This window comes from Podarcis muralis, chromosome 14 (genome assembly GCF_964188315.1).
Source record: "Podarcis muralis chromosome 14, rPodMur119.hap1.1, whole genome shotgun sequence".
Classification (NCBI taxonomy): Eukaryota; Metazoa; Chordata; class Lepidosauria; order Squamata; family Lacertidae; genus Podarcis; species Podarcis muralis.
This window is the reverse complement of record NC_135668.1, coordinates 45,958,719-45,977,523: the sequence shown is the minus strand read 5'-3', so window position 1 is coordinate 45,977,523 and position 18,805 is coordinate 45,958,719. Positions and strand designations below refer to the sequence as shown.

General features: G+C 46.5%; 1 protein-coding gene across 2 annotated transcripts in view; it reads right to left on the bottom strand.

The window, feature by feature from the left end:
* Positions 1–18,805, bottom strand: part of LOC114584631 (ATP-sensitive inward rectifier potassium channel 12) — a 45,990-nt gene that overhangs the window by 5,178 nt on the left and 22,007 nt on the right. The window lies entirely within an intron of this gene.

Below are 18,805 nucleotides of genomic sequence, written 5' to 3'. Positions count from 1 at the left end.
CAAGGTCTGAGGGACAGTGGACCAGCCCCCTGCTGAAAAAGTTTACTGACCCCTGGTCTACACAGACATGAATTAACCTAAGGTAGCCACGCCTGTTATCTTCAGGAGGCCTACTCTGAGTAGGACTATCACTGTTTACAGCTCAACATTTTGAAACCGAGTGCAGAATTATGCATCCCCAGAATCTCAGTTTCATCAATTAGAAAAGAAATAATAACTATTAATAATAATAATAATTTTATTTTTTTATACTCTGCCCATCTGGCTGGGTTTCCCCAGCCACTCTGGGCTGGGGAATCAAGATACTAGCCCTCATGGGCATTCCTTCAAATAACAGTCGTTGGTACTTAGCTTCAACAGAGCTACAGCACCAGACACTCCCAAAGCTTTCAGACAGATGAAATGGATAATGAAACATTAGAAGTAGTATAAACTGTGCAAAGTGGCTACTATTTCAGGAAGATTGACCGCTTTTTAAAAACTTTAGAAGCATTGAGTGTGCACTTGTTCCATTGAAGGTGCGTTTCATCCCCACTAATAATAATAAAAATAAGGATGGTTTCTGAAGTGTTGAAGAATCTGTGGCCTTTTAAATGTGTTTGTGGGAGGCGGGGTTATTGGTTTCTTTGCTTTTCTTCATTATGAAATTTGTGTTCTCATTTTGCATCTAGCTGGGAGTGTCAAGGAAGCATAATGGAGAGTGGAGGGGAGGATATACAGTACATGGAATTTGCAAGAGCACAACAGAGCAGGGAACAGGATAAGTGGTCGTTTTCGTGACAAGGCGAGGCCCATCGAACAACCGCATTTGCAAAATGCACCTTGGAGCCACAGTGTTGACGACATGCCTCCGAGCTTCCTGATCTGTTGTTGCTTTGAATCTCACAGCTAGACTGGTCAATAGAGTCGATTGCTGTAATCACTGCCATGGCCAGGGGGGAGAGATGTAACGAAAACACTCTTGCGGTCACGTTGAGGGGCTCTATGTCAGCTGGCGAGGGCGGCCTCCTACCACTCGCTGAGCACTGCAGAAACCGGAAGGCCAAATCAGTTCACGGAGCAGACAAAGGATCTCGGGAACAGAAGGACGTGTCAGATATTGAGTCTGAGCACGAGTCCATCTAGCCAAGTATTGTCTGCTTATGGGGGTAGCCAATGTGATATCCTCCAGACGTTGTTAGACTACAGCTCCCATCAGCCCCAGCCAGCATGGCTGATGGTCAGGGATGATGGGAAGTGGAGCCTCCAGGGTCATCTGGAGGTTGCCATGTTGATTAACCCTAGTCTTCACTGGCTGGCAGTCAGGGGCATCTTGCCCATAGAGGCAAGTGGCGCCTGGTGCCAGGGTGTCAGGTTCTGGAGGGCGCCAGGGAAGAGGTGGAGGCTGGACGCGGCGCCTCCCGGCACCAGATTGCTGCCCTCGCCCACCTCCGCCATGCCACGCTGAAGCAGCGCCATGCCCAGAGCCTCCGCCTGCCATGGCCATCACGGCACAGGCGCCAGGGAGGAGGCAGACACTGGGCGCAGCACCTCCGGGCATCAGCTCGCCGCCCTCGCCCGCCTCGCTGAAGCAGCACCGTGCCTGGAGCCTCTGCCTCTTCCCCACCGGAGGAGCTGCCCTCCAGCTGCTGCCCGCCTCCTCCAGCCCTGCAAAGCTGCCAGCAGTGCCGTAAAAAGGTCGGCAAATCTGCGAAATGGGTGTGGGCGGCGCCGAAGGGATCTTTGCACCACGGTGCTGGATATACTTAAGACGGCCCTTCTGGCAGTGACTCTTCTGGGTTTTGAACAGCCCTCCCTGGGAATGTCAGGGGCTTAACTTGGAGTCTTGGGCATGCAAAACACATGCTTTACCAATGATCTGCATGATTTCCTTGCCCCATCCAATGCTCTCAACCTCCAGCTCATCCGGTGAAGCACCAAACGTCTTCCCGAACTAAACTGCCAACTCTTCAATCCCCGGCATTTCCAGAATGGGATAGCAAAGTCCGCTGTCTGACAACAAGCCGAGGCCCTTCTGGCGGTTCCCTCATTGCCAGAAGCAAAAGCTACAGGGAACCAGGCAGAGGGCCTTCTCAGTAGTGGCACCCACCCTGTGGGATGCCCTCCCATCAGATGTCAAAGAGCTAAACAACTATCTGACATTCTGAAGGCAGCCCTGTTCAGGGAAGTTTTTAATGTGTGACATTTTAGTGTATTTTTTGTCTTTGTTGGAAGCTGCCCAGAGTGGCTGGGGAAACCCAGCCAGATGGGCGGGGTACAAATAATAAATTATTATTATTATTATTATTATTATTATTATTATTATTATTATTATTACCTGAAGCACTACTGTTAATCAGTGTAGACAGTACTGACCTAGATGGACTGAGGTGCTAACAGCTTCCTTTGCTCCCATATTTGTATGTAGTTGCGATCACTTTTTCTCCAAACAGCTCAGAGCAGCTTCCGTCTGGTTCCCGTTCAGCCTCCAATCAAGGCAGCTAACTAAGCTAGAAGCTGCTTAACTTCAGCTGAAGAGCTGTGCTCTGTACCTGCAGACCGCCCTCTGAACCACTAACACACCTGGAAACTTCCTGAATTATCTCAGCAGGCATGTGGGTCCTGAGGAAGGGGTGTGGCTCAGTGATTAAACATCTGCTTTGCATGCAGAAGGTGGCACCTTCAATCCTCAGCAGGCAGGGCTGGGAATGTCCCCCAAATGAAGAATGATCTGACTCGGTTTCAGTCAACTGCCTGTGTTCCTCCCAACCCAGAATGAAACACATAATCTTGCACTCCTGTCGGATTTGCTACGAACTACGAAGGCATTAGAAGACAGGCCCCTGTTGTGTTAGAACAATCCTGTGCGGCTTACATGAATTCTCTACAGAATTCGCCAATTGGCCCTTTAAGAATGGGACCAGAACGCACCTGGAAGTTGCTTAAAGGTCTCCTTGATTCTTGGATTCGGTTCCCTGCAGCTGGTTTGGCCAGGAAAAAGAGAGAGCGCAAGAGGAGCTTTAATTGAATTTCTAGCTTATCCCTAGAAGACCCCGTAATCTCTTTAAATACAGCCTCTTGTCAATTTCCTTTCATCTGCTGTCGGTGGTTCTGTCGGTGTTATGAAATTCATAACAAGGGAAGGGTCTGGATAGAGACATAGAAGGCTGTGTTAAGACCATTGGCCTATTTAGCTCTGTATTGTCCCACACTGATGAACAGCAGTCCCCCCTCCCTGGGGTTTCAGACAGGTAACATTATCAGCTGTACCTGGAGGTGCCAAGAATAGAACATGAGGTTGTTGGCATGCAAAGAAGATGATCTCCCACTGAGTTGACAGTCCTTTCCCATGAAGCCTCTCATTGGGTGGACAACTCAAAACTGGGCAAGGAATTTATCCTCCCTTCTCTCACCTGTTACCAGAACAAGCATAAATAACCAATTTCCTGCCCAGTGTTGATTTCAATTCGTTCCCAGCATGGGTCCAAGGGCTTTAGAATACCTGTTTTGTGGTTTTGGCTGACCCATTTAATTTTTTTAAAATTGTTTCTGCAAATCAAAGCACATATATCTGGGGTCACCAAACTTTTTGGGCCAGTGAGTTCCTTTGGGATTTTGAGGGAAATGCAGTGGGAGCTAATCAGGAGTGCCCTTTAGCAGCCTTGCCTGAGAAACCAGGAACAGCTGTATTTGGATCAGATTAAACCAGCCACTGCATTGATAACCTTGAGACTGGACTACCGCAATGAGCTCTATGTGGGGCTGGCCTAAAAGCCCCATCTAGAGCAGAATGCGGCAAAAAAGAACTGCAGGTGTGGACCTGCCAAGTGTTCCTATTTTCCAGGGATGTCCTTGATTTACAGAAGCTGTCCCGGTTTCTGATTTGATCCCAGAACATCCCACTTTTCCTTAGGACGTCCCTATTTTCACTGGAGAAATGTTGGAGGGTACGGAGTTATCCGACCCCCGAGCCGTCTGAAGACAATCCTGTATAGGGAAGTGGTTTTTTTTATTGTTTATTGTTTTATTATGTTTTTATATACGTTGGAAGCTGCCCAGTGGTTGGGACAACCTAGTAAGATGTGTGAGATATCAATAGTAAAATTATCATTATTGAATGGGACGTCCCTATTTTCACTGGAGAAATGTTGGAGGGCATGCATGTGATATCTCTGGCAAAACAGCTGCGCTGCTGCCCATATGCTACAGGGCCTAGTCGGAGGTACTTGTACTAATATACAAAGCCCTAAAGAACTTGGGTCCAGGATACCTTAAAGACCACCCAAGCTTTTCCTGATACTTAGTCAGAATTTCCTTTCTTGCAACTTGAATCCACTGGGTCAAGTCCTACCCCCCAGAACTGGAGAAAACAAGCTGGCTCCATCTTCTGTGTGACAGCCCTTCAGATATTTGAAGATGGCTATCATCTCCTCTCAGCCTCCTCTTTTCCAGGCTAAACACACCCAATCACCTGGAGGAGGGCTGTGAATTATCCCTGTGTTCCAGAAGCCGGACTGGCTTCAGCTAGTAGTCAAGCATTTGGTGTCATTGGTCCCATGGTGTGCAACACACACCCAGCTGAGATTTGGCAGGCATCCTTGCTAATTTTCAGGTTTTTCTCAAAGTCCTTTTTACGCCAAAAACTCTATTCAGTTGTTTAAATTTTCCTAAGATGAGCCAGACATAGTCACGATTATTTTTCATTGTTTTAAGGGTATTTTATGTCCCATCGTCTTTGCATACATTGCTGTACTTGATGTGTTTTCTACCACTGGGCAGTTTTATGAATATAAGTTATAAAGAATTAAAAAATGGAATAACAAAATGGCGGCCACGGGGTGTGTGTGGCATAGCACAAAATGGCTGCCTTATCTAAACGAGCATATAAGGATACAGGAGCACAAAATATCTCTCATATAAGGATATAGGGTCACAATCTCGCACCCCATCAGTGGAGGAAAACAACATCTACAACAGGCTCCCGTGAGCTGTTATTAAAAATAACAAGAGAGTATATATTTGTACTTTTCCTCTGTTCAGAATGGAAGAGTGAATGTGGGGTCCAATGCTAGAATCAATTCAATGTGGGCATGTCTGAATGTGTTTGAGGTAGGAGAGGCCGAGGCAGTACAAGGAACAGAGCAGGGACAGCAAACAGCCTCTCGTTCAGTGACGATTTTTGAGGTGGTGTTTATCTTTCTTTATTTCACATCATTTGCATACCACTTGACTGTAATAAAACCTCTTAGGTGGTTAAAATGTCGCTGGATGAGCTTTTGATGTATTTTGTAATGTTCATTGTTACACCCCCCCCTCCCAGTTTTTAATTACATTTGTGTTTTACCCCATCAAGTCACTTTGAGGCTTTTTATTGCATAAAGCGACTGATTAACAATGGATAATGATAATGATTAGGGCTTTTTTTTCCCCCAGCCGGAACCTCCAGGTGGGTGCCATTATAAGAGAACAAGGGAGACCTTCATAGTCTGTTCCGACACCTCTTTTTCTAGAAAAATAACACTGATGATGATGATACAGATTTACCTATTTGTAGAGAATCCAGCTTGAGGCTGGATTTGATACTTTGAATTCTGATGTGAACCAACCTACCGTAATCACCTTTTCCTCCCTGCGCTATTGTGCTGATTGGAAAATATCAACCAGCTTTCCCACCTCCCAAATATCCGGAGGTGGTTTTTGGTGCAAAAAAAGTGCCAAGATCCCTTTATAAAAACCCACCTATCTTGAGGAAGGAATACATTTAGGAACGGGCTACGGTCTGCTTCCCTTTGATGTGCATCAAGGCAACGCTCTTCCCAAAGAGTTTGGGCAAAGCAACAGTTACAAAGGGAAAGGGAGGGAGGAATTAGTGACCTCCAACAAACTAGAGCTGCTTTATCTGATGAGTTTATTACTTAAAGCAGGGAGGCGGCGGGGGGGGGGGAGAGATTACGTAACTATGTGGCTGTTCTTCCCTCCTGGAGAGATCATCAGGCTACCCGTTCAATTAATCCTTCCTAATTCACTGCCCTTGGGGACCTTCGGCAGAAAACAACAGAAATCGCTTTCTGCTTTAGGCCAGTGCTTGCTTGGGAGCTGGGCAAGGAGCAGGTTCAGTGGCCTGCTGGCAAAGCCCCCCCCCCCCCCCAGCTCTTTTGGGCAAACAGTGTCCAAAGGCTCTGGGAGCTTTCTGAGGGGCCGGGGCAGCAGGAGGCTGAAATCACATGTGCAAAGGGTATAATGATCACAGCGGAAACTTGCAATTGCAGATGCCACAAAGGGACACAGAGGGGGAAATGACTGATCACTCAGCACAGGGACAGGAAACCCTTTTCGGCCTGAAGTCCATGATCCTTTCTGGATTACCCTCTAAGGGCCATGTCCCAGTTGTGGGCGTGGTCAGGTGTGAAGATGGGCGGAGCGACGAGTGCGAATTTTACCATTGTGCAGAAGGCTGGTTTCTGCACATGCTCACTAACCCCTCTCTTAGACCCCCCAACATTTCAAAGGGAAAAACTGGGAAGCCATCTTCTGGGACACCATTGTCCCCTTTTTCCCTCATAAGAGGACAGCGACCATTTTGGGTGATGCAATCTCGCACAATTTTGTGACAGAAACTTGCTTCTTTTCAGGCACAAAAAGTGACATCGCGGACCCGGAATAAAGCTCTTTCTCTGGGGGGAAATTGCATCACAAAATCAACCTGCGAACACATTTTAGAAACCACAAATCATCAATTTTGAGAGAAAAGAAAAGAAAAGCAGAGCATCCTGTTGCTAAACATTTTAATTCTGAGAACTGCAGCCTGTCTGAGTTATCGATAATTGCTATAGAGATGCAGACAGATCCAACAACGTTAGGAGAAAGGAAGAACTTCTGGATGTAAACTCTGAGCATATCAAGACTGCAGGGTTTCAAGCTAGAGTAGAGTATCAGCATCTCTTAGCTTCAGTGGCTTCAAAGGTCTTTTGAGCAGTCCATTCTCAAAGCTCTATAACAGCCTCCTTGGAAACAGCATAATTTTTATCAGAGCAACTGATGAAAGCAGAAGCCAAAATATTTTGCTTTAAGAATTTAACATTTCTGTTTTGTTAGTCACTGCAATATGCATAACTACACACGTACACCACCACCAAAGAGCAGGTACATATTTCAACACACGGTATACTAGGATTTTAATAAGCCGATGCATAGTTATAGTTTCCTGGACGTAAGCTCCTTTGAACTCTGTGGGGCTTACTCCTAGTCACACAGAGGCAACTTGGAGAACACACTTGGCTTTAACAAAAGCTCTTCAGCCAGCTGGAATATAACCTTTAGCTTCCACTTAGACATGCAAACCATCTTGCACTGAAGTGTCACCATTTAAACCGCTAGTGTGAAGAAAGGACCCCATCAAAGAAAAGGGAAGAAGTACCCAGCTTCTGCTTATTTTTGTTTCCTTTCCCAACTCGCTCTATGCTAATCCATCACTAACAAAGCCTTCTTGTTGCCTCATTCACCTTTGTGACCCCGCCCACTTTTGCCTCTTGCCCCACCCACCACTGGCATGCGGCCTCTGTAAGGTTGCTCAGACGGAAACGCAGCCCACGATCCAAGAACGTTTTCCCCGGTTTAAGAGAGTAGCTTTACACCAGGGATAATGAACATCGTGCCCTCCAGATATGATGGACTAAAACTTCCAGCCAGCACGGGTAATGGTCAGGGATGATGGGACTTGTAATCCAAAATTAAAGGAGATAAAATTACATACTATTTTGCACATAGTTCAGGGTGGAAGACCTGTGGATATTCTAATAATAATAATAATAATAATAATAATAATAATAATAATAATAATAATTTAATTATACCCCACCCATCTAGCTGGACTTCCCCAGCCACTATGAGCGGCTTCCAACTAAATATTAAAATACAGTAATGCATTAGACATTAAAAGCTTGCAGAACTACAGCTCCATATATTCCTGACCCTTGGCCATGCTGGCCGGGGCTGTTGAGAATTGGGAGTCCATCAACATCTGGAAGGCCATTGACATGGTAGTGAACAACCATATCATAATAAACTTGCCCCCAGATGAAGAACAAAACCCTTTTTGGGTACACATTGCTCAGCAAAACGGCTCATATAAGCTTCTTATTTTGATTTAACTCTTTCCCCCAGTACCTTACATTATGAGTAGTAATAATTATGGCAGCTTATTCAGTGTTGAAAACCCTTCGTTGTTTGAGTTACCCTTAAAAACAGCTGAAGGCAAGGATTGCAGCTGAGAGAATACGGCTCTGCCTAGGGCCCCCTTTTTGATGTTATCGTTCCTCTTGCAATAACCAGGAGTATTTCTTCCCTACTCCTCCACAGTGGTATCACATGACATCGAAAATCTGCTTCGGATCCCTAAAGATCTCTCTCGCTGTGCACATAGCCAGGAGCTAAATCCAGCCTTATAAGGAACAGAGAGGAAGCTGTCTTTTACCGAGTCAGGCCACGGGTCCAGCTAGCTCAGTATTTTCTACACAGACTGACAGCAACTCTCTAGAACAGCCTTTCTCAACCTTGGGCCCCCAAATGTTGTTGAACTACAACTCCCATCATCCCTGGTCCCTGGTCCTTCCAGCTAGGGATGATGGGAGTTGTAGTCTAGCATCTGGCAACCCAAGGTTGAGAAAGGCTGCTCTAGGATTTTGCACAGGGGTCTCCTCTGGTTCTACCTGGAGGTGTCAGGTATTGAATCTGGGGCCACCTGCATGAAAAGAAGAGGTCACTGAACTATGTCTTTTCCCCTTTGGTGAGTGGATGTGGCGTTTGTAAAACAGGATCCACCCAAATCCTCTTTCGGATTGGGCAGGATGGGCAAAGCACTATGAGGTGGGCAACTTGTGGTCCCCGGGACGCTGTGGCCAATAGTCAGGGATTATGGGACTTGTAGTCCAACAACTTCTGGAGGGCCACAGGCTGTTATTGTTATTCACATTTTATACTGTATTTTATGCTGTTTTTTGTTGCATCAATTGTTTTAAATTCGTTCTTAGCCGCCCTGAGCCCGGTTTTCTGAACAGGGAAGGGCAGGGTATAAATAAATTATTATTATTATTATTATTATTATTATTATTATTATTATTATTATTATTTTATTCCCATCCCTATGTATACACGAAGGAGCGCCTCCACCCCCATCGTTCTGCCTGGACACTGAGGTCCAGCTCCGAGGGCCTTCTGATGGTTCCCTCACTGAGAGAAGTGAAGCTACAGGGAACCAGGCAGAGGGCCTTCTCAGTAGTGGCACCCGCCCTGTGGAATGCCCTCCCGTCAGATGTTAAGGAGATAAACAACTGCACAACTTGCCAAAGACATCTGAAGGCAGTCATGTATTGGGAAGTTTTTGATGTTTGGCGATTGCTGTGTTTTCATTCTAAGCTGCCCAGAGAGGCCAGGGCAACACAGTCAGATGGGCAGGGTATAAATAATAAAACTGTTGTTGCTGTTAAGGAACCTCAACTCCCTCTCATTGGTAAGCCTCCTTTGATTTTGTAGGGCAAAGCTACCTCTCTATCTGCCTTATCCCTTGTACACCCCGTAGATCGCTGCGGTCTGTGCAGAAGAAGAAGAGTTTGGATTTGATATCCCGCCTTTCACTCCCCTTCAGGAGTCTCAAAGCGGCTAACATTCTCTTTTCCCTTCCTCCCCCACAATAAACACTGTGTGAGGTGAGTGGGGCTGAGAGACTTCAAAGAAGTGTGACTGGCCCAAGGTCACCCAGCAGCTGCATGTGGAGGAGCAGAGACGCGAACCTGGTTCCCCAGATTACGAGTCCACCGCTCTTAACCACTACACCACACTCCTGCCAGTTTCTCCTGCCAGTTCCAAAGATCTCAGAAATTTGTTCTGCAATAACTAAGAGCAGGGCTTGTAGTGTGGCTGCCCCTGTTCTGTGGAACAGCATTCCTGTTGAAATGCGAGAGAAAAACCTTTGCACCCAGCCGGAACACCCAGAACACAAGAACACAGGTCCCTTCCTTCTATCTGCAGCATTTAACTTCCTTCCACAGGGCCTGTAAGATAGAGCTATTCCGCCTGGCTTTCAACTTGAACTTAGCCTGATCTTTTATTCCCCTCCCCTTTTTATGAAGATTACCCGCTCTGGGATCCCACAGCTAAATTTCCCCTGGTCTCCACGCTGGCCCAAATAGGACTAATTTATCCAACTAGCCCTGGTGATAATCTAATGTTTATTGGATGGGTTTTCCCCCTAAATTGATTTTTGAATTCTGAATTTATTGTTATTCACGTTTTATACTGTATTTTATGCTGTTTTTTGTTGCATTAATTGTTTTAAATTTGTTGTTAGCCGCCCTGAGCCCGGTTTTTGAACCCGAAAGGGCGGGGTCTAAATAAAAAAATATTATTATTATTATTATTATTATTATTATTATTATTATTATTATCAGATCAGACCATCGGTCCATCTAAGTCAGTCTCGTCTGGCTGCAGCTCTCCAGGGCTTCAGGTGGGGGGGGGGTGCTGGGGAATGAAAATGAGACCTTCTAGACACAAAGCAGATGTTCTGACACTGAGCTATGGCACTTTCCCTGCGGAGCAGGGCAGGGAGATGGAAACGAGAGTCCCATCATATCCATCTCTCGGCTCTCTGGCTGCTTTCGATTCCTTGCTATAATGCCAAATGTTCCCAACCGCTGCCGTTGCATAATTCTTTTGCAAACATCATGTGTAGCTCTGCATGGAGGCATGTGATCCTACTCCTATCAATGCAGCCCTCCCCAGCCCATGTCCCCAGAGGCTAATAACTTTGAAAGAGGGGCAAGTGTGAGGGTATTCGGTGAGGTCCCTTATTTATTTACAGAGGCCGCTGACTGCTTCACCTGAAACACATTCAAAAGGGGGAGATGGTGAAGAAATTCTGATTGTTCCAAATTGCTTGGGGGGAAAAGCAATCAAATGTACTAGTCTCCTCCTCGCTCAGTTCCTTTTCAACGCTCCCCGTTCTGAATGAACTTGGTGTTTGGGAGGGAGAGAAAGGTAATGAGCGAAAGCAATTAGTCATCAAGTATGAGCCTTTAAGAGGAAAAATTCACCAGCCAACTTGGAATATGTTGGAAATAAACAAGTTAGAATGTGAAGGGTGCAATTTGTTTATATCAATCCCATCATATCAACTCCCTCTTCCTAACCTCTGTCAGACTCAGCTGAAGGTAAGATCATAGATTCATTCTGAACTATACGTTTAAAGTCACATCATTCCACAATAAGCAGCCATGGCTTCCTGCAAAAAAATTCTGGGACCTGTAGTTGGTTAAGGGAGTTGAGAGTTCTTAGAAAACCCCTATTCCCCTCCCTGGGAGAAGGAATTGATTGCTGAACCACTCTGGGATGCAGTCCTCAGACCAAAAAAGGTCCCTCAAGCACAAAGATTCCCTCTTAAAAGGATCCAGCTGTTCAAAGTGCAATGACAGGGATATTTCCATTTGTAACTTAAGGGTTGTTTCTCTTCTTGTTCAGGTCAACTAGTCAAAAGGGAGATGGGAACCAGGCAGCGTTGCAGGATCCTCACTGAACCAGCACCTTCTCTGATTGAGTTTTCCTCTGTATGTTTGGTTGAATGTCTCCCTGCTATGTACAAGGCCTGACCAGAGAGCGACAAAAATGTCTCTGTTCCTTTCTCCTCAAGTTTCTTCAGTTAAGTGGTATCAGGAGTTTTCTTTCTGGACACCATTTGTGTTATTTAAGTGACTTTGCTAGCACCCACTTAGACTGGGGGGGGGGGGAAGGGACATTGAGTTGGAAATGCAACCCAGCTTAGGGTCCACCTCTCTTAAAATAACAAAAAAGCTATATGCTTTAAATGTATGATGTGTACAGAGCCTTCATTGCAAAATTCAGAAAAGTGTGAAGGATAGTTGCATTTTGGTTCTATTATTATTATTATTATTATTATTATTATTATTAACATTAACATATTAACATTACTAAAACAAACTAAACAATAACACACAAACAATTTAAAGGGTCATAGATTGCTTAATTAGCCAAAGGCCTGGGAGATGAGGAATGTTTTTGCCTGGTGCGTATACAGTGGACGCTCAGGTTGCAAATGTGATCTGTGTGGGATGCACGTTCACACCCCACAGTGTTCACAACCTGTGTCTGCGCAGACGCGGGTTGCAATTCGGAGCTTCTGCACATGTGCGACCGCCGAAACCCAGAAGTAACCCGTTCCGGTACTTCCGGGTTTCGGCGGTCCACAACCCGAGAAAACACAACCTGAAGCAGCTGTAACCGGAGGTAGGACTGTAATGGTTTGGGAAGTGCAGATGACATGAGATAGTATTGAAATGGGAATCAAAGGGGTACAAAATCTCTCTCCCTATCATAGCGGAAAAGCAATAAGCAGAACTTCCATAGCCCCCCCAAATCAGCTCCAACATCTATTTTCAGATGAAAGAAGTGTTTCATGGACTATCCCAGATGCATCTCATTTGCTCGCAGCACCAAGTGATGACTGCAACATTAAATGGTGTCTCACATCATTGAGTTGACTGTAGGATAGACTCAGATGCTTCCACCTCCAAAGGTGAGACGGGTGTCTTCAGAGGTCAGGGCCTTCTCGCCACTGGCCCCCAGACTATCAACAGAACAGGCTCCCCAGTCCCAACCATCATGTTTCTACATTGCAATCTTTTCCATGACGGTTAAAAACATCTCATTGGATATGCCCAAGCTTTTAACAACATCTATTTAGCAGTTCTTCTGTGAAATCCATCATTTATTTACTCTTTAATTGGCTCCAGTTTCTATTTTGTTGTTGTTTTTATTGCAACGCAATGTGTTCTTAAACCATTGACTGCCATCTGCCCCCGGGGTGCCGGTGGAAAACTGACAGAAAGGCAGGATATAAATGCTTTCAAACGAAGTAAATAAATGTGTGGATCAGCTCTCGCATACATCACAAAAGCCTCTGGGAAAAAAGGGTGTTGGTGCACTGCAAATTGCAGGCAGACACACACACACACACACACACACACACACACACACACACACACACACACACCACACAGAGAGTTAAATGTAATCCATGCTCTGGAAATGGCTTACTGCTTCCACAAATTGACAGAGCCCCTCCATATGCATAAGAAAAGGAGGCACAGGAACCTGCCAGAGCCTCAGATCAGCTGCTTTTTGTCAAGATGGTTGCTGTCAGCAGGTAGCAGCGAACCTGCCGATTCCAATTTGAAATCACTCGCTGCTCAATTGCAAATGTAATTTGCAGTTTCCACATTGGCCAGAGGCCCGTCCTCACCGCAGGAGCTTGGAGGAAGCTGAGCTGAAGGAAACAGTTTGCAAAAGTGCATGGAACGGAACGCATTGCCAGGATGCAGCACGGCAGGACGGACCCTGGACATCAGAGGGCCATGGCCCCAGGTGCAAATTTATGAGGGGGCGCAACCAGGCGCCCCTCTACAGGCTCCCTCATCGAGGCTGGAGCTGCAGGAAGGCAAGCCAGGCCTTGTGGGTGAACATATCAGACGACACAGAGATTCTTCAAACAGCTCTTGTTTATTCGCAGGTCAGAACAGAACTGAACTGAAGGGTTCAGCCAGCCTGCTTATATAGAGCTCCAGTACAACGTAACTGTAACAACTTTCTGTAACTATCCAATCACTGAACGTCACTTTTGATCCCTTATTTGCATATGTGGACCTGAACTATCTACAGTATCCCCCTGCTGGCCCAGGGTGAGAACTTCAGTACATAACACTGGCAATGGCGCCTCCTTCTCCTCGTGGCTGGAGAAGGGACGCCCACCACGTGCGCTCCATCCCTGGGCTGGTCTAGAGAGAGGGAGAAGAAGGGGAGGGCATCGCCTCCACCCTGCCTGCCAAACCCACCATAGGGGGTGCAACACTTGCCTAACCCCGGCCTGCCAAGGAAATTGAAAAACATCTTTATGAACACGACAACGGCAGCAAGAGTCTTAATAGCACAAGGATGGAAGAACAAAGAAATCCCAACGAAAGAATTGTGGTAAGAGAAACTGATGGACTAGGAGGAATTGGCGAAGTTGACACATAAACTACGTGATAAGGACAACTTAACTTTAAAGAAGAATGGGAACTTTTTACAAAGAAACAACAAAGTGAATTGGACTCCTTGGCAGATTTTGAATAAACACTCACAAACTTTTTATTGGTAACATATAGATAGATAAATTAAGGATCTTTACAATTTTATAATATGCAGAGAATAACATGTGCTGAAAAACCAGAGAGAGGAGCTGAGGGAAGTCCGGGGGGTGGCGGGAGGGTGGGGTTTTATTTCTTGGGGAGGGGGGGAGGGGAAAACGGGGAGGAGAAATGAGGATGGCGTGTTTTTGATGAATTGTTATGTTGAAATTCCTAATAAAAAATATTCAAAAAAAACCCACACACAAAAATCACTTGCCTCACCCTGGGGTCCGGCAACCTACCCAGGTGGAGGGGACCTCTTCACCCACCAGACTCGTCTCTGCCTCTGGGCCTCCCTCCTCTCCTGCTTCTGGACTGCTCTCTGCCACAGACTCTCCCAGCTCACTAAACCCTGTGACCTCTTCAGCTTCTGACACCTCCCCCCCCCCACTGCCCCAGTCTTCTCGTTCTTCTCCCTCTAATGACTTAGCATTGCCCCACCACCAACCCCCAGGCTCTTTCTTCCCTTGGGGGTTCCCCAGCTGGTGCCTCCCACCACTCCTCTGTGTCCAACCAGCCCATGACACCCAGCCTGAAACCACGGAGAGTCGCTGCCAATCAGTGTCGACAATATTGAGTTAGATCAGTGGTGCCCAAACTTTTTTCAAAGAGGGCCAGATTTGATGAAGTGAAGGGCCAACCATGTTGTTGACCTTTTTTTGGGATTGAAGTTGTTGAGGTTTTTTTTTAGGATTTTACCCCGAATAGGCCCCCAAAATGGACTTTGGACATGCCTGAGTTAAATGGACCAGTGCCCTAATTCAGTATGAGACAGTTTCCTATGTCCCTAAGTATGGGTGGAAGGTCTACTCTTTGCACAAGAGCCTGGGGAGCCTCAGGCTCAAGGAGCTAAGTTGAACTGGGCCTGGACTGGGCAGCCTTCCGAGCAGAGGACTCTTTCAAATAGAGGTCTGTTCTCTGTAAAGCAGGACATGGGGCTACAGAACTTTCTCCCTCCGGATAGCTCAGTTGGTTAGAGCGTGGTGCTGATAACGCCAAGGTCACAGGTTCAATTCCCCATACGGGACAGATGCAAATTCCTGCATTGCAGGGGGTTGGACGAGATGATCCTCAGGGTCCCTTCTGACTCTACAATTCTATGATTCTGGCTAACTTTCAGGACCACGCCACATCTCCAAAAAAACATATGGAGAGATGCAAATGAGCCCAGCTTGGCAGTGGCTAATAGACACAAAGGAAGTCCTTGAGAAGAGCTATCCATCTTCCCTCATTAAAAGGCATCCCGAGAGGAGAGTTAGATTAGCAGACGTGCTCAGGTATGCTGAGGAGAGACGATTTCATTGCTCACAATGAGGAGACTCTAATGAGTTGCATCGCAACCACCAAGCAGCTTTTATTGTGACTTATGTCTGGAGCGCCCACTGAATGAGCACAGTTGCAATGGGGATGCCTTTGCAACAGCCCAGTGAATGACAGATGGGGTCATCCTCTCCGTAGTTCCCATAACCATGTTATGGAGGTAGGAAAGGAGAACCAGACAAACAGCCGTTGTGTCTACTGGCATGTTGTGTTCAGAGTAAGGGTGGATGAGTCTGTCAATTTGAGGCCATGTCCACACTACATTTCATTATATATATATTTTTGAGGTGGACAAGGATCCCCTAAACTCCTGGGTGCCAGAACCTCCCCCTAATTCCTGGATTTAGTAAACGTTAGAATTAATCGAGGCTTGAATAAAACGTGCCAAACGTGGAATTCAGTTTATGCAAACGAACCAGCTTGGCAGTGCTAGCTGAGTGGGGGTCACTGGAGGGAGGAAGGCTGATGGTGACCAATCGTTAACCCATCAAGGAAGCCATTAAGAGGGTCAAGAGGTACTGGGCAAGGAGGGATGGGGTTTCCTCCTCCAGCTGTGTGTTAGTGGGAAAAGGCCAGGAGGGTTTATGATTTCAGGTTTGGATGAGGGAAATCGTTTTACTATGTTAACAGCGAGAAGAAAGAGGAGGAGGAAGAACACATTGTCTGAAACAGGCTGCACAAGATATCACACATTGGCAAGGTATGGCGGTGATGGATGTAAAATGTTTGCCTCTAATTTGATCAATGATTTTTTAAAAAAACAAACAAACCACGCTCTCTGTGTGTGACCTTTGTAGACCTGACCTCAGCTTTTGATCATGTGGGGACAGGAAGTTAACTCCTGATACAACCTATAAATGCAGACCCCTGAGTGCTCTGCTGGCTGAGATCTTTCTATTCTTTGAAATAAATACCTTTCAGGGAAGAGATATTGATCAGTTGGTGGCAGCGAGTGTGGAGGGAGGGAGTGTGCTCCTCGTCTCCTAACATCTTGTAGCATTAGCTTCCTGTTCTAATAAGTCCTGCCCAATTAGGCTACATAACACCAGCACGATCAGTTCCAATCTGCTATTTAATGTTTTGCTAGGTCCTCCGCCCCCCAAATCAGCGAAACGGAGAACTGGCTTTCTTTGAATCTTTAAAAGGAGGATTACATGCCCTCCAAGGGCACTGATCCTCCAGGGGCAGTCCCGGAATTATGAAAGCCATCCTGGCTTCTGATTTGATCCCGGAATGTCCCTATTTCCCCTTCCAGTGCTACCGCCGCACATCTCAGGGACCAAAATGAGCCGGTGTTTGCCCCAAGAGGCAGCTGTGGCTGTGAAGGAGCATCCCGTTGCCTCTTCATTGCCTTTCCCTGGCCAATGCTGACAACGTCCTTTCTTGGGCAGCTCATAGCGGCTGTTGGAGAATAGGAGAGGAGAAGGAGAGTCTGCCATCGCCAAGGCCTAGCCTTCCATGATGCGCTGGCTCTGAGGGGTAGGCAGAGGGCAGGGCTGCCCTCGGCGGGAAGAAAGGGGGAGCAGAACGAAGCACAAGGGGTCTTGATTTTCTTTTCTTTTTTTAAAAAAAAGTCTTGTGTGTCTGTTTCTAATCTTGCCCCTTTCTAAAATGTATTTGTTGGTGTTTGTTTTTCTCTTTGTAAATTTATCAAAGAATAAAATTAAATAAAACTGGGCTTACGGGGCTTTCTCAGAACGGTAGAGGGTGCATGTGTTGTGTCCTGTTGGTTAAGTGGCGGTGGCATTTGCACTTCTTATAAGAAATGCTCTATTATTATTATTATTAGTTATGCTTTGTGGCTGGGTTGGGTGAGGGACACAAAAAATGAGGGGGGGTCAAGGACGGTCAGCTGAGAGGCATGAGAAATGCCCCTATTTTCATCTGAGGAATGTTGGAGGGTATGCCCTCAGCCTAATCTACCTCACAAAAATGGAAAGGGGGAGAAAATATGCCACCTTCGGCTCTTTTGGAGAAAAGCTGGGATATAAATGCAGCAACTAATAAACAAATCAGCCCCAAAATCCAAAACTGTATTTGAGGTGACACAATGTCAGAACAGACAATTAAAGTTCCGGTTTTCTGCTTCTCGTTTCAACAGGAGCATTAGTAAAATGCATGTTTTATAAAATGTTATATATCGCACACACACACACACGACTGGATTCACCCTCATCCACATATCATATCATCACAATTACTTTCGGCAAAAGATTTGTGCATTGCAGGGCGTTGGGCTGGGTGACCGCCGTGGCCTCTTCCAACTCTGCCCTTCAAAAATTCTATGGTTCTCTTGTTTCCCTTCCTTTGCACTCCTTCCCCCATTGCAGGCCTTTCCCTCTCGTTGGGGAACAAAGCCACGCAGGCCGGCCTGAGCATCTGCCACTGACAGGTTGCTGTTGGTTTCCTTGGCGACTGGTGGTCCCTTCAGCTGTGCAAGGCCTCCTCCGCTGGAACCACACTGACCTTCCAACTCCAGCTTCTCCAGGGTCGCTACAAATATCCCAGGCATTTGTTTCCTCATTAGCTAAAAGGTTGAAGGGAGGAGAAGAAAAAGAGCAACTCCCCACAGTGCTCTGAGGGTCGTGAGCCCTGGAGTTGCACAAGCTTGGATGGCGCTGTGAGGACAGCTTGCACGCACTGCCGTATCAAAGCCCGCAAAGTGGTTTTGCCTCACAGGAGAGGATAGCACAAAAGGTTGGCCTCCGAAGGGACAACTGGACTTTTCTCCTTGTGGAAAAGTCACTTCGAACCATACAGGCAACCCTACATTTATGCAAGTTCAATATGTATTTTCTCTGAATTGTAATGCGTTCCTGCAATATTGCTTGGATGGATGCATGCATTTTTATGTACACTTTATGGCACACATCTACGGTATGTGTTACTTGGCTAAAGAAGGTAAAGGTAAAGGACCCCTGACAGTTAAGTCCAGTCGCGAACGACTCTGGGGTTGCGGCGCTCATCTCGCTTTACTGGCCGAGGGAGCCGGCGTTAGTCCATAGACAGTTTTTCTGGGTCATGTGGCCAGCATGACTAAGACGCTTCTGGCGAAACCAGAGCAGCGCACAGAAACACCATTTACCTTCCCGCCACAGCAGTACCTATTTATCTACTTGCACTGGTGTGCTTTCGAACTGCTAGGTTGGCAGGAGCAGGGACAGAGCAATGGGAGCTCACCCCGCCGCAGGGATTCGAACCGCCGACCTTCCGATCGGCAAGCCCTAGGCTCAGTGGTTTAGACCACAAAATTTGGAGAACTGCAAATG